Source organism: Tiliqua scincoides, chromosome 11 (assembly GCF_035046505.1).
Source record: "Tiliqua scincoides isolate rTilSci1 chromosome 11, rTilSci1.hap2, whole genome shotgun sequence".
Classification (NCBI taxonomy): Eukaryota; Metazoa; Chordata; class Lepidosauria; order Squamata; family Scincidae; genus Tiliqua; species Tiliqua scincoides.
This window is the reverse complement of record NC_089831.1, coordinates 10,178,180-10,190,571: the sequence shown is the minus strand read 5'-3', so window position 1 is coordinate 10,190,571 and position 12,392 is coordinate 10,178,180. Positions and strand designations below refer to the sequence as shown.

The 12,392-nt window shown below is 45.6% G+C and overlaps 2 pseudogenes; both read right to left on the bottom strand.

Annotated features, from left to right (window-relative positions):
* Positions 1 to 763: 763 nt before the first annotated feature.
* On the bottom strand, positions 764 to 880 carry LOC136662721 (5S ribosomal RNA; annotated as a pseudogene).
* Positions 881 to 8,706: 7,826 nt separating this feature from the next.
* On the bottom strand, positions 8,707 to 8,824 carry LOC136662906 (5S ribosomal RNA; annotated as a pseudogene).
* Between the last annotated feature and the right edge of the window lie 3,568 nt (positions 8,825 to 12,392).

Below are 12,392 nucleotides of genomic sequence, written 5' to 3'. Positions count from 1 at the left end.
CCCCCCTGCCTACTACTAACTTCCGGAGTTTGTCCAATTCATGTTCATTGCCTCTGTGACACTGCTGTTCCCTTTTCCTTTTGCCTTCAATTTTTCCCTGCATCAGGGTCTTTTCTAAGGAGACCTCCCTTCTCATGAGATGACCAAATAATTTCAGCTTCAGCATTCCTTCCAATGAAGAGTCAGGCTTGATTTCCTTTAGGAATGACTGATTTGATCTCCTTGCAGTCCAGGGGACTCTCAAAAGTCTTCTCCAACACCATAATTTGAAAGCATCTATTCTTCGGCACTCAGCTCTCCTGATGGTCCAGCTCTCACAGCTATACATTACGACTGGAAACCATAACTTTGACCATATGGACCTTTGTTGACACGGTGATGGCTTGGCTTTTCATTAAGTTGTCTAGGCTTACCATAGCTTTTCTCCCAAGAAGCAAGTGCCTTTTAACTTCATGGCTGCAATATCCGTCCACAGTGATCTTGGAGCCCAACTGCATAAACAGAAGTAGAGGTGCAGATGGGAAGTCTTTTCAAACCTTGCACATGCCATTTGGCAATGCGCCGTAAAGTGCTACCCAAGACATTTGGCTGTAAAGCAGGCTTCCTCCTTCCTTCTCATCACTGCCAAGAGCTGCCGGATTAAGTAACCCCTTACAGCTGTGAAACGCCAACAAAGCCTGTCATGGCCCCAAATTCGTGTCAGCCATTGGCCATTTCGGACTTGGTTGGTTGGCAACCTTCAGTCTCGAAAGACTATGGTATAAGCCTACAGCACCCAGTATTCCCAGGCGGTCTCCCATCCAAGTACTAACCAGGCCTGACCCTGCTTAGCTTCCGAGATCAGATGAGATTGGGCATGTGCAGGATAACAGTTGCTGACAGATCCACCAAAGAGGACCATGGTTGACACCTGTTGCCTTCCCTGATTGTTCTTTAGTGCCAGTCGTCTTTATGGGCCTGTGCATACAATTAACCATGATCCTTTGAAATATGGCCCGTAAAGCTGTCTTGGAAAGGTAGTTCCACAAGAACCGTTAACAGGCTTCTGCTTTTGTTCTGCAAAAAATGCAGGGGAGCTGCATTTGCGACAGGAAGTAAATATGTTGCTCGCTGGTGATGATTCTCCTGACAAATTATCCCTCAATCTGCAGGCTTGTGTCTGAGACAGGAAGCTCAAAAATATATTCCAGCTGGAAGCGAGAGCATGCACACACATAGGCTGTTGGTGAAGCTTTTTTTTTTTTGCAGGTATCCAAACATTTACAAGAATCATTAAATAGTATGACTCCGGAGTCTAGGGGTGAATCTGCTTTTGTGCAAGCAAATATGGAAGCTGGGGAGAGAGAGAGAGAGAGAGAGAGAGAGAGAGAGAGAGAGAGAGAGAGAGTGAGATGTATGAAGTGAAGTATCTCAACTGGTGGAAGAACTTGGGGATTTTTTTAAGAGAGTGATTTAAAAAAAAAAAAGCTCTCCTAAACTTTTTTTTTTCCTAGGTTTGTCAGCAGAACTTCTTCAGCTTCCTTGGAAATTTGACAGATGTTTTGCCTGAGGAAGGATCTCAAAATTTGCTTCAAAATGTGCATTGAGCAAAATATATTAACCCAGTGGTTCCCAGACTTTTTGGCACCAGGGCCCACTTTTTAAAATAACACTCTAAGTGTGACCCACCTAGTTTCATGAGACTTTTAACAAAGATGATCTAGAAAGAAGTATTTTTTTATTTATTTACAAGCTCTATCTATCTATCTATCTATCTATCTATCTATCTATCTATCTATCTATCTATCTATCTCATAATTCCTCGTACCATTTCTCGTAATGAGGCAGCTCTACTTAATAGCCTCAAGGCTTGAGGGGCTCAGTTATGTGACATACCAGAAAAAAAAAAAAAAACATTCTAAGTCAGTGTTTCTGAAACTGTGGGTCGGGACCCACTAGGTGGGTCACAAGCCCATTTCAGGTGGGTCCCCATTCATTTCAATATTTTATTTGTAATATTTTAGACTTGGTGCTACCATGGTATGTTACTGCATTTGGGGAAATGTTCCAGACCTGTACTTTTAACAAGCTACTATGTATAATCTTATAATTATAGAAAATGGGACTTACTCCTGGGTAACTGTGGATAGGATTGCAGCCTAGGATTGTTAAAAAAATTTCTGCTTGATTATGTCACTCCCGGTCATAGTGGGTCCTGATAGATTTTCATTCTAAAAAGTGGGCCCTGGTGCTAAATGTGTGAGAAGCACTGTGCTAAATCATTGCTCTCCCTATATTTACACAAGCTTGCCAACTGCAGCTGCTCAGCTCTTTGCAGGGCAGTTAGCAGTGGATTTTTGAACAGCTTTCAGAATGGAGGCAATTAGCTATCTGATCTTTCCATCGCCTGCATTTTCATTGGAGGCTCTGCGGGACTCACCAGAAATCGGGTCACGATTTTGCCAAGTGGGTCCCAGCCCCCAGAGAAATGCTTTATTAACCTATGGATGTGGAGAATCCATCTGAGAAGTTTATTGTCGTATCAAAACTCTTTTGGCCTAAGTCTCTCCAAAATCTTTTTAAATATAGAAGATCATTGCAGAAAATTAGCAAATCATCCTATGTTGGCTCGCACTAGAATGGAAAGTGTCCCGTGTGCACCAAGGCTGACTCCTGCAGCCGCCGTAGCCCTGCAGCTGCGTCCCTGAGCTCCTATAAGCTCCTTCATTGTAAGCGAATCCACAAGCCAAAGAGGTGCTGTAGCAGGCCAGTTTCCTCCCAGATTTAACACTGTGTTGTTGAGTGTCACGCATGCATTACTTGGCCTGGTGCTTATGGCTTACAGAAGCAGCCGCTTCCACCTGCCCATGGTAACTCCCCCTTCCCAGTTTGCTGTGTGGGTGGCAAGTCCTGGTGAGATCAGAAAATGTAAGACCTCCGGGAATTTCTAGGGCTCCTTTTGGCCTTGGGCCTGGGTACAAATTATCCCCAGCACTCCCTTCTCATGGGGCTTGGGTATTAATTTTTATGAATGGAAATAAAAAAGGAAGTGTGGGGGAGGGGTCACTTTTTAATTCCTCTGCACTTCCTCTGCTCCCTTTCTCCTTTCCAAACCCAGGAAGCGGGAGGAGGAGTGATGGTTACAGAAGAATGGCAGTTGGCATCCCACCCCAGACATCAACAGGCGCTGATTTTTGCCCGGTCAGGCTAACTGGCAACCAGGCTGACCATTCATGTGAAAGCAGCACTGACCGACAGCCAAAAAATAACACTCCCTTAGACACAGACAGAGCTGAACTATTTTCAGCATCCACCCGCTCGCTTGCGTCTACAACCCGACATATTGTTTGAAACACTGTGTGACTGAAAGCCCCCATAAGACCTTCCACCCTTCACTGGTACTTGGCTTTCTATTTAGACAATAATGAATTATTGGAGACACATGCCGGCGGCATGCTTGAGCAGTCAGGCACATAAAAGAGAAGGATGAAAAAAAAAAAAAAAAAAGACCTACACGAGGTATAAGGACAGGGCAGGGATGTTCTGATAAGATTAGAAAGACACTTCCCCTTTAGGGACAGTTTTTTGTTTTTTTCCTAAAATCATTGGAGGGGGAAAATATTATATGCTGAAAGACATGGTTGATTGACAACAGAGGTACGAACATAAGAAGGCAAATGCACATCTAATTGGGTAAGAGGCACTTTTTCAAGTAGGTGCTCCTCTTTTTAGCAGGGGGAGAGTACCTGGCCCACCTCACCCCAGCAGTGTCTTTTCTAGTGGCTGTCTGCTGGTGTTTTTTTTGCATCTTCTTAGATTGTGAGCCCTTTTGGGACAGGGAGCCATTAGTTATTTGATTTTTCTCTGTAAACCGCTTTGTGAACTTAGTTGAAAAGCAGTATATAAATACTGTTAATAATAATCTCACCTGTTTAGGAATTAGCTTAATACAGGGCCTTACCCACAGATTTGGGACCTGTGGTTTTAATTAACCACAGGTTCTGAAACTGTGGGGTGTGAGTGGAGGCTGGACTTGGACACACACAACCAGAGTGGCACTTCTGAGACCTTCAGAGGGCTCTGGGAGGTCAAAAATGGCAACTTGCTGTTTGGGACTGACAACCAGACGTAATTTGTGGCCATCAGAAAGCCTTCAGAAAGGGTGGTATGGGCTGGAGAGGGTGGCAATGGGAGTGTGATGGGAAATTGGGTCCGGGAGGGGGTGGGATAGGCAGCACTGGGGCATATTGTATCGTAACCCTCTTCCTGGGCCTTATCCACTTATATGGATCAATATGGACTTGCTCAAGTTTATTTGTTGTAGCTGCTCGGGATTACCCAGGGGCAAGGGGACAAATGCCCTTTACCCCCAGGAGACCTCCAGCTACCCACATTCCCCCTTGGGATGCAGCACAGACCACACTATCGCTGCTACATCGCTGCACATGAATTTATTTAGGATTGGGCTGCCCAGTTGATAAGTGGATCATCTCGTTGGGTGGAGTCGTGGGTTGGCCAGGAGGGGCACTGGCTGAGGACCCATGACCATCAGAGGGCCCAAGTGGCTGGGACAACTACAGAAGTCTCTGCTTTAGTGACCATGGAACTGCCCAATAAAAGGGCAGAGATGCCATGGGGCGGGGGTCCAGTGCAGGGCTGACACTACTAGTTACCCTAGATCTGGAATTTCTAGTGCTCTTGATGCCAGGGATGGAACTTGGAAGCTTTGATGTGCACAGTTCATGCCCCTTCACTGAGTTCCGGAATCTTCCATGATTGCTTCCCCCCCCCCCGCTTTTATCACACACTCCCCACCCAAAATGCAGGAGATCGGATGCTACCTTCAGTGTACTACCTACCTACCTCTGTGCTACCTACACAGAGAAGAGATTGCATGTGCCAACTTGTATAATGTTTTTGAGCAACTCAAATGCTAATCTAGGCTAAGATTCCTGCCTTGCACACATGATTTATTTAAGAGCAGTTATTCTAGGGTTGCCAGATGTCCCTTATTTTGAGGACCGTCTTTTCACAGAGAACATTTCCAAGTCGGGTAAATCACCAACCCCTTTCCAAAATGCACAGAACCAAACTCCTGATGTTTCTCGGTTTTGACATTCCCTGCTGGCACCCTGATCTCCATGCATCGTCACTCACACCCGGCAGCCACCAGAGCACCGTACCTGCTTTGCTGAACATTGCCATGCAAGGGAGAGAATAAGGAGCCCAAGTAAGCCCTTTACTCACAGTTCCCTCAGCGTTTCCCATCCACTGCTGATGCTGGGGCAACTAATGAGTAACAGCTCCAGCCTATGCTTTCTCCTCCGCTGATTCCGGCATGCCAAAATGGCTCATGCCGAATCCTGCTGAGTCCTGGAGGTTTCCTCTGGGAAAGGCTCCATGGCCCAGGGTGTCTACTCGAAACTGTGCCAGCAAAATTGCCGATGCAGATCTATGTGGACCCAGGCCATGGGATCAGGTGCAGAGAGGGGGTTTGGATTCAGCTGCTACTACCGCTGAACCCACCCCCTTTCCAGACCTGATCCATCCCCGTTCCACCTTTGTTCCACCTTCTCCAACTCGCCTCCCCTGTTGACTTACATTTATTGGCCTTCTTCTGGCTGTCACTCTACATGGGTCTTCTCTGGCCTCACCTCTAGCAGGCTGGTGGTTCTGCCATCTGGTTGTTTGCGATTGCCATAAAGCGCCCTCCACCATTGGGATGCTAGATCTGGCAGGGCAGTGTTAGGGTTGGACCCCAAAATGCTCATTTGGAGTTGTTTGGAAGGCTAGTGGGAAGGGTGGAGGTGAGGTGATCATGTCCAGTGTTTGTATTGGGTTGGATGATTTGTTTCCTTGCTATTTTGCGGTGTGTAGTTCATGTCCCCCCCTCCAAGAAATCATGTTATTTCTAAGTTCATTTAATGGGAGAAGAGTGAGGTTCACCCATCTCTAATTAATAAGTGGATTTGTTACAGTTAGAGACCAATCTTATGCATGTCTACTCCGAAGTAAGCCCCATTATAGTCAATGGGGCTTATTCTCTGGGCAATGTGGATAGGATTGCAGCCTTCATTTCCTTACCTCACAGATCCCAGGGATATGGCTAGTTCTGAGGAATAATTACATGTGTGTTGTAATATGGGATGGGAAGAAAGCATCCTTGCCAGATGGCCCTTCTGTCTACAAAGAAGTCTACCCGACGCTCCAATTTTTAGAAAAAAACCCAGACCCCCCACACTGTCCGACTCTTCCAGATGTTTCTTGCTTGGGGGAAGAAAAAATAAGGTTCAAAGATATCTTACTGTTGGGATAACCAAAGGTGCATCACTTATTCAGAAGCAGCATGGAGTCAAAGAACATGAATAACCTCATCAGTCAACTCTCCTCTTTTGTGTATCATTCAGTTCATCATTCGCTCCTGGAAAAGCCAGTGTCTCCCTCCATCTCAATTTCTCATTCGTACAATTGAGTCATAACATTTGCAGATTTCAGAATGAAAAAAGCACTGCCGGTACATGCTATACCATGAGAGACACCTCTGGAAGGACTACAAATTGTGTAGGGATGTGGCCAAATTGGAACAGATAGCTAGAAGGAAGCCTCTTGAGATACTCCCATGGTACGTGACTGCGTTTGGGGAAATGTTACAGACTGGTACTTTTAACAAGCTATTTATATATCCTTTCAACAATGATAGTAAATGGGACTTACTCCTGGGTAAGCGTGGATAGGATTGCAGTCTAGGAATGTTAAAAATGTTCCTGCTTGATGCTGTCAATTCCGGTCATGACATCACTTCCGGTGGGTCCTGACAGATTCTCGTTCTAAAAAGTGGGTCCCGGTGCTCAGCTGCAGACCTCCGCAGCCCCATGCCCAGGGCAAAGCTCCGCGATGGCTCCCCCCTCTGTGGGCTATCACCGCCGCTCCCCAGGCAAAACCCTCTCCACTCACCAGAGGCTCACAGAACCTTGCGCGACCTCCTCCCGCGCTGGGGAAACCTCTGTCTATAAACTGTTCTTCTGACAAACCAGAAACACAGTTTCTGCCCCCGTTGGGAGTCTTAGAGAGGCTTCCACGGGGTCCCAGAGGCCAGCGCCTGGGGCATTTGCCCCAGGCAGGTCTATGGTAGGCACGCAACTGCCGGTGCTCAGTGTGTGCTCAAAGCTATTTCAAATCTGTAAGCTGCAAATGGTGTTTGCAGCTTCAAGGCTTTGGAAATTTAATTTCTAGCTGAATTACGGTGCTGTCGCTGTACCAAATTCCTCACTGTGCGTTACTGACAATGGGTTATGCTTTAAAAGCACAGGAGCCATTGTCATAAATACCCGCGCAAGGGAAGAGAGTTCTGATCGTGCTTCTTCTAGTCGTGGATTTCTCTTGTCTGCTAAGGGGGAGAAAAATGCACATCCTGGATGATTTTGTATGTGCTTCAGCACTGAGCAGGCTGATAAATAAGCACTGAGCACTCAGCACTGAGCAGGCTGAGAATGTAGCCCTCTATAGAATGACAGCATTTTCTCAATATGCTGATAAACATATTTCTCTTGAATCTGAAAGGATAATGTTGTCTCAGACGGCGAGTCATTTCTTGAAACAAACAATAAGTCACTTGACGTTAATATAGGAGGATGTATCTAATGCAAAAAAATGACAGCAACTTCAACTTAGCAAAGATGAATTGGAAACAGAATAGCCAATTGGTGCTTGGCCCAGTTGCAAAAAGTCCCACTGCCTGCCACATTAAGGTGGTCTTGCTTGTGGTTATTGGAGGATGGGAACCTCATATTCTCTGTCCTGAAAAGGACCGGTCCAATCCCCTCTTCTGCTATTCTTTTGGAGGGGATCTTCTTTTGTGTGGGGAGTTCAATGGTCTGTCAACTTTGTGGTGGTCATTTTGGTTTTCCCAAGAAGTTTTGCTCCAAGGGAAATTAATTATCCCCCCCCCCAAAAAAAAGGGGTATTAAAGAAAGAAAGACTTCATTGAAATTGTTATCCTCACTGAAGGACAACATTGCTGGGGAGGAGGTAAGGGGAGAGAACAATTAAAAAACACCACGTAAAAGGCATTGTTTGGGTGTGATGGATATATGGGGACTGTGTACTTGTGGTTCAACAAGGTATTTGAACAGTGGTACTCAACTGGTCATGACCCACAATTGTGCCATACTCTGACCTAAAATGGGTTACAAAACACATGCCACAGTTTCCTTTGTATCTTGGAAGCTAAGCAGGGTCAGGCCTGGTTAGTACTTGGATGGGAGACCACCTGGGAATATCAGATGCTGTAGGCTTATACCATAGTCTTTCAAGACTGAAGGTTGCCAACCAGTGTTTCTCAAGGTTTGTCCTCCACCGTACCCCTTCACATGGTCCATCTGTTCAAAATACCACCAGAAGTAACTGATGATGAAGTCACTACCAGTTACTTCTGGGTTTGGAGGCCAAATGCAACGGTACAAACACCGGTAAGAGGCTCAGGGTGAACGGGAGGGCTTTTTCGGGCATGAGAAAGATGCTTTGGAGCTTTGTCCACTGAGCTGAGTCTCCTACCGCTGTTTGTTGCATCACATTCCTGGTCTTGCTACTGGGTGGCACGTGTCTGGGGGTCCTGCAAGTACCACCAGACACAGCACCTCAAGTACTACTGGTGGTACCTGCACCACTGGTTGAGAAACACTGCTTTATATTGGTTGGCAACCTTCAGTCTCGAAAGACTGTGGTATAAGCCTACAGCACCCGGTATTCCCAGGTGGTCTCCCATCCAAGTACTAACCAGGCCTGACCCTGCTTAGCTTCTGAGATCAGATGAGAACAGGCATGTGCAGGGTGACGTGCTTTATATTATTGTTTTTTAATTGGGGGGAAAAGCAAACAAACTTGTCCCCCCCCCCTCATATTTGTATCTGGTCTCAAACATTCTGGACAAAATAGTGGGGTGCATGGCTTTCATGTCTGGGCTATCCACAAAAATCAGAAAGTGGGGGGGGGGGTTTGAAGGATTTAACAGCAGTAGCGACACATTCTTCTCTTTCTTTGACCTTGAAACTTGTGCTTCTACAAGCAGTTGTGGTGAAAACACTGCTTGCATATGTCTTTTGCTGAGCACTACATTCTATCCTGGAGTGCACCAGGACATCATGTGGCCTATTTGATAGGCTAGTCTAGTGCACCCTGAAACAGAAGAACATGGCCTATAAACAAGCAGTGGAAGCAACTGTTACCCTGCACATGCCTGATCTCGTCTGATCTTGGAAGCTAAGCAGGGTCAGGCCTGGTAAGTACTTGGATGGGAGACTGCCTGGGAATACCGGGTGCTGTAGGCTTATACCATAGTCTTTTGAGACTGAAGGTTGCCAACCAAGAACAACCATTCTCAGCTGCAACAAGGTGTCCTGTTGAAAGAAAGAGAGGAGACCATCACCATCTTTTCCAAGACCCCAATTCTCCCCTCTCCCAAATCAGTCCACCTTTTCACTGATTTTGGCAGGCTATTTTTTTTTATTTAATAGAGTATTCCCAAATAAGAAATCCCCCCCCCAAATGGAAAAAAAATGCTCCCCCCCCTTTGATACAGCACTATGGAAAAGAAAAGTAAGGAAGAAAACGGAGTGCTCAAGATATGATTATTTATTTAAAGAATTTATACCCCACCTTTCTCCCATACATTAGGGGAACCCAAAGAGGATTGCAACCCAAAAACACAATGTAGAATGAAAGACTAAGGGCACAATCCTAACCAACTTTCCAGCACTGACATAGCTGTGCCAATGTGGCATGCACTGCATCCTACAGTGGGCAGCTAGTCAAGGGGGCATCCTCAAAGTAAGGGCATGTTTGTTACCTTACCTTGGAACTGCATTGCGGCTAGATCAGTGCTGGAAAGTTGGTTAGGATTGTGCCCTAGAACAAAGCTAAAACATTAAAACAGTGTTTCTTAAACTGTGCGTTGGGACCCACTAGATGGGTCGCAAGCCCATTTCAGGTGGGTTCCCATTCATTTCAATGTTTTATTTTTAATATATTAGAGTTGATGCTACCATGGGATGTGACTGCATTTGGGGAAATGTTACAGACCTGTACTTTTAACAAGCTACTCTGTATATCCTTTTAACAATGATAATAAATGGGACTTACTCCGGGGTAAGTGTGGGTAGGATTGCAGCCTAGGATTGTTAGAAATTTTCCTGCTTGATGATGTCAATTCCAGTCATGACATCACTTCTGGTGGGTCCTGACAGATTCTCATTCTAAAAAGTGGGTCCCAGTGCTAAATGCGTGAGAACCGCTACATTAAAACAATTAAAACACTAAGGCAGATCAGACCCCAACAGATCATATAAAACTATTAAAAATTACATCCATTAAAAGTGCCAACCCATCATGTCAATAGTCAAATGCCTTCTGGAATAAAAATGTCTTGAGGTCCCACCAAAAGGTCTCCAAAGAGGGAGTCATTCTTATCTCCAGAGGGAGAGAGTGCTACAAGAAAAGTGCCACCACCAAGAAGACCCTATTTCTCACCACCATTCCTCTCGCCTCCAAAGAGGTGGTATAGTACAAGATTGAAAGTAAATCCCATGTTGCAAGGTGGGTTTAAATATGGGTCCCAGATCTGGAGAGGCTGAAGGCTGTTGCCTTAGAAAGTCAAGACATTAAGCAATTTCCAAACTTAACATGGGTTTCAAGCCATGATGTGAATGTGCAACATCCTGATTTTAGAAATGGGTTACGTCAGAATGCCAAATACAGGGGAGGGCACCAGGATGCAGGTCTCTTGCTGTCTTGTGTGCTCCCCTGGGCTTTTGGTGGGCCACTGTGAGATACAGGAAGCTGGACTAAATGGGCCTTTGGCCTGATCCAGTGGGACTGTTCTTACTTCCCCTTACCATGGAGAACCTGAAGACGGTGGTTCTCAGGTGACATCTGTGTTACAATGGAATGTGAATTTAGTGGTTTGATTTAATTGGAGGTGTGCAATTTTGTTTTGGCCTTTAGTCATGCATAGACCTTATTTCCACTTTAGAGATCCCACAGAGATTTAGCTCTGTAAAAGCTGCTGCCTTTGGGTAATTATTGGATGAAATATTCTTTTGCCTGCAGGTTCTGTGCTTTGCGGACACGGGTGACTCCGGAACCACCCACTCAGCCTCTCAGCAGGGGGCATCCGTACTACGTTTCTATGCGATCAAAGAATTCTTTGGCACAAATTTATTAGTCAGGGTATTTGATGCCAGAAGGTGTGTGTGTGTGTGCGTGTGCGTGTGTGGCAGGGGGAATCGCACAGAATGCAAACAGGTGAGGGGGAGATATATATATATATATAACAAGTAAAAGAGTTGTTTGTGTTTTGTTGACTGCAAATATAGTGCTGCAGGTGCTATAAAGCATCCTTTGTGAAAACAGAAAAAGAATTAACTAGAGGCAAAGGAAAGAGATAAAGATGATCTTTAAAAGATGAATATGTGGAAAGTGCCTTTGAGCTTTTCTGGTACACCGGATTATTCTAACACACACACAATAGGACAACGTGCTTCAAATAATGAGATCATATCCCTTCTAGTGTAAGCCAGTGTAGATATTGTTGCGTCAATTTTGTTTCCATTTCTTGATGGTCTGGTCCAGTCATGCAGGTGCTCCATTCATTTTGGTGCCAATGCCTGGTTGCTGAAGGGCCCTGGGGGACACAGCTATACGCGGCCTTCCCCCGTGGCATGCTGGGCTCATGTGCTTCACCCAGCTTGCCAGCATTGGGTTGGTTGGTGGTATGCAATGGGCAATGATTTAGTGACCTCCGGGTGGTGGTGGTGATTGTCCCTCTGTACATGTGGCATGGGGTGCAGTGCAACCTGAACCTCTAAACTGACTTGTCCTACTGCTGGCACTGAAACTTGGGAGTTGACGCTCCCAACTGTGTCACTGTGAGATACCGGAAGCTGGACTAGACGGGCCCTTGGCCTGATCCAGTGGGGCTCTTCTTATGTTCTTATGACAAGCCTTCTGACGGGCGTGGAACCTCAACCGCTGTCCGAACGATCTCTGATGTCACTGCTGGTCACTCTGGTTGAATGGTTAGAAGTCTGAACTTAAACCCAAAGGACCTGTTTTCCATTCCTGCCAAGCCTTGGAGTTTTCTGGGTGATTTGGGGACACCAATGTAATTCACATTGATAGTGGTACTATTCACTTATTATGCTCTCTATTAGCCATGCTCTTGTATCAAAGCACTCACTGACCACAAGCTCTGGGATTTCAGTGTTTGTCTGTGGAGGGCAGCATTGATTGCAGGAAGTGAGCTTCGCTGTGATTGTGGGAAATTTTAGTGGTTTTACCTGTTTTATCTTTCTATTAAATCATATATTTAGTGAGTTATCCTAAGGAGCCAGAAATGAATATTACTCTGCAAATTGACA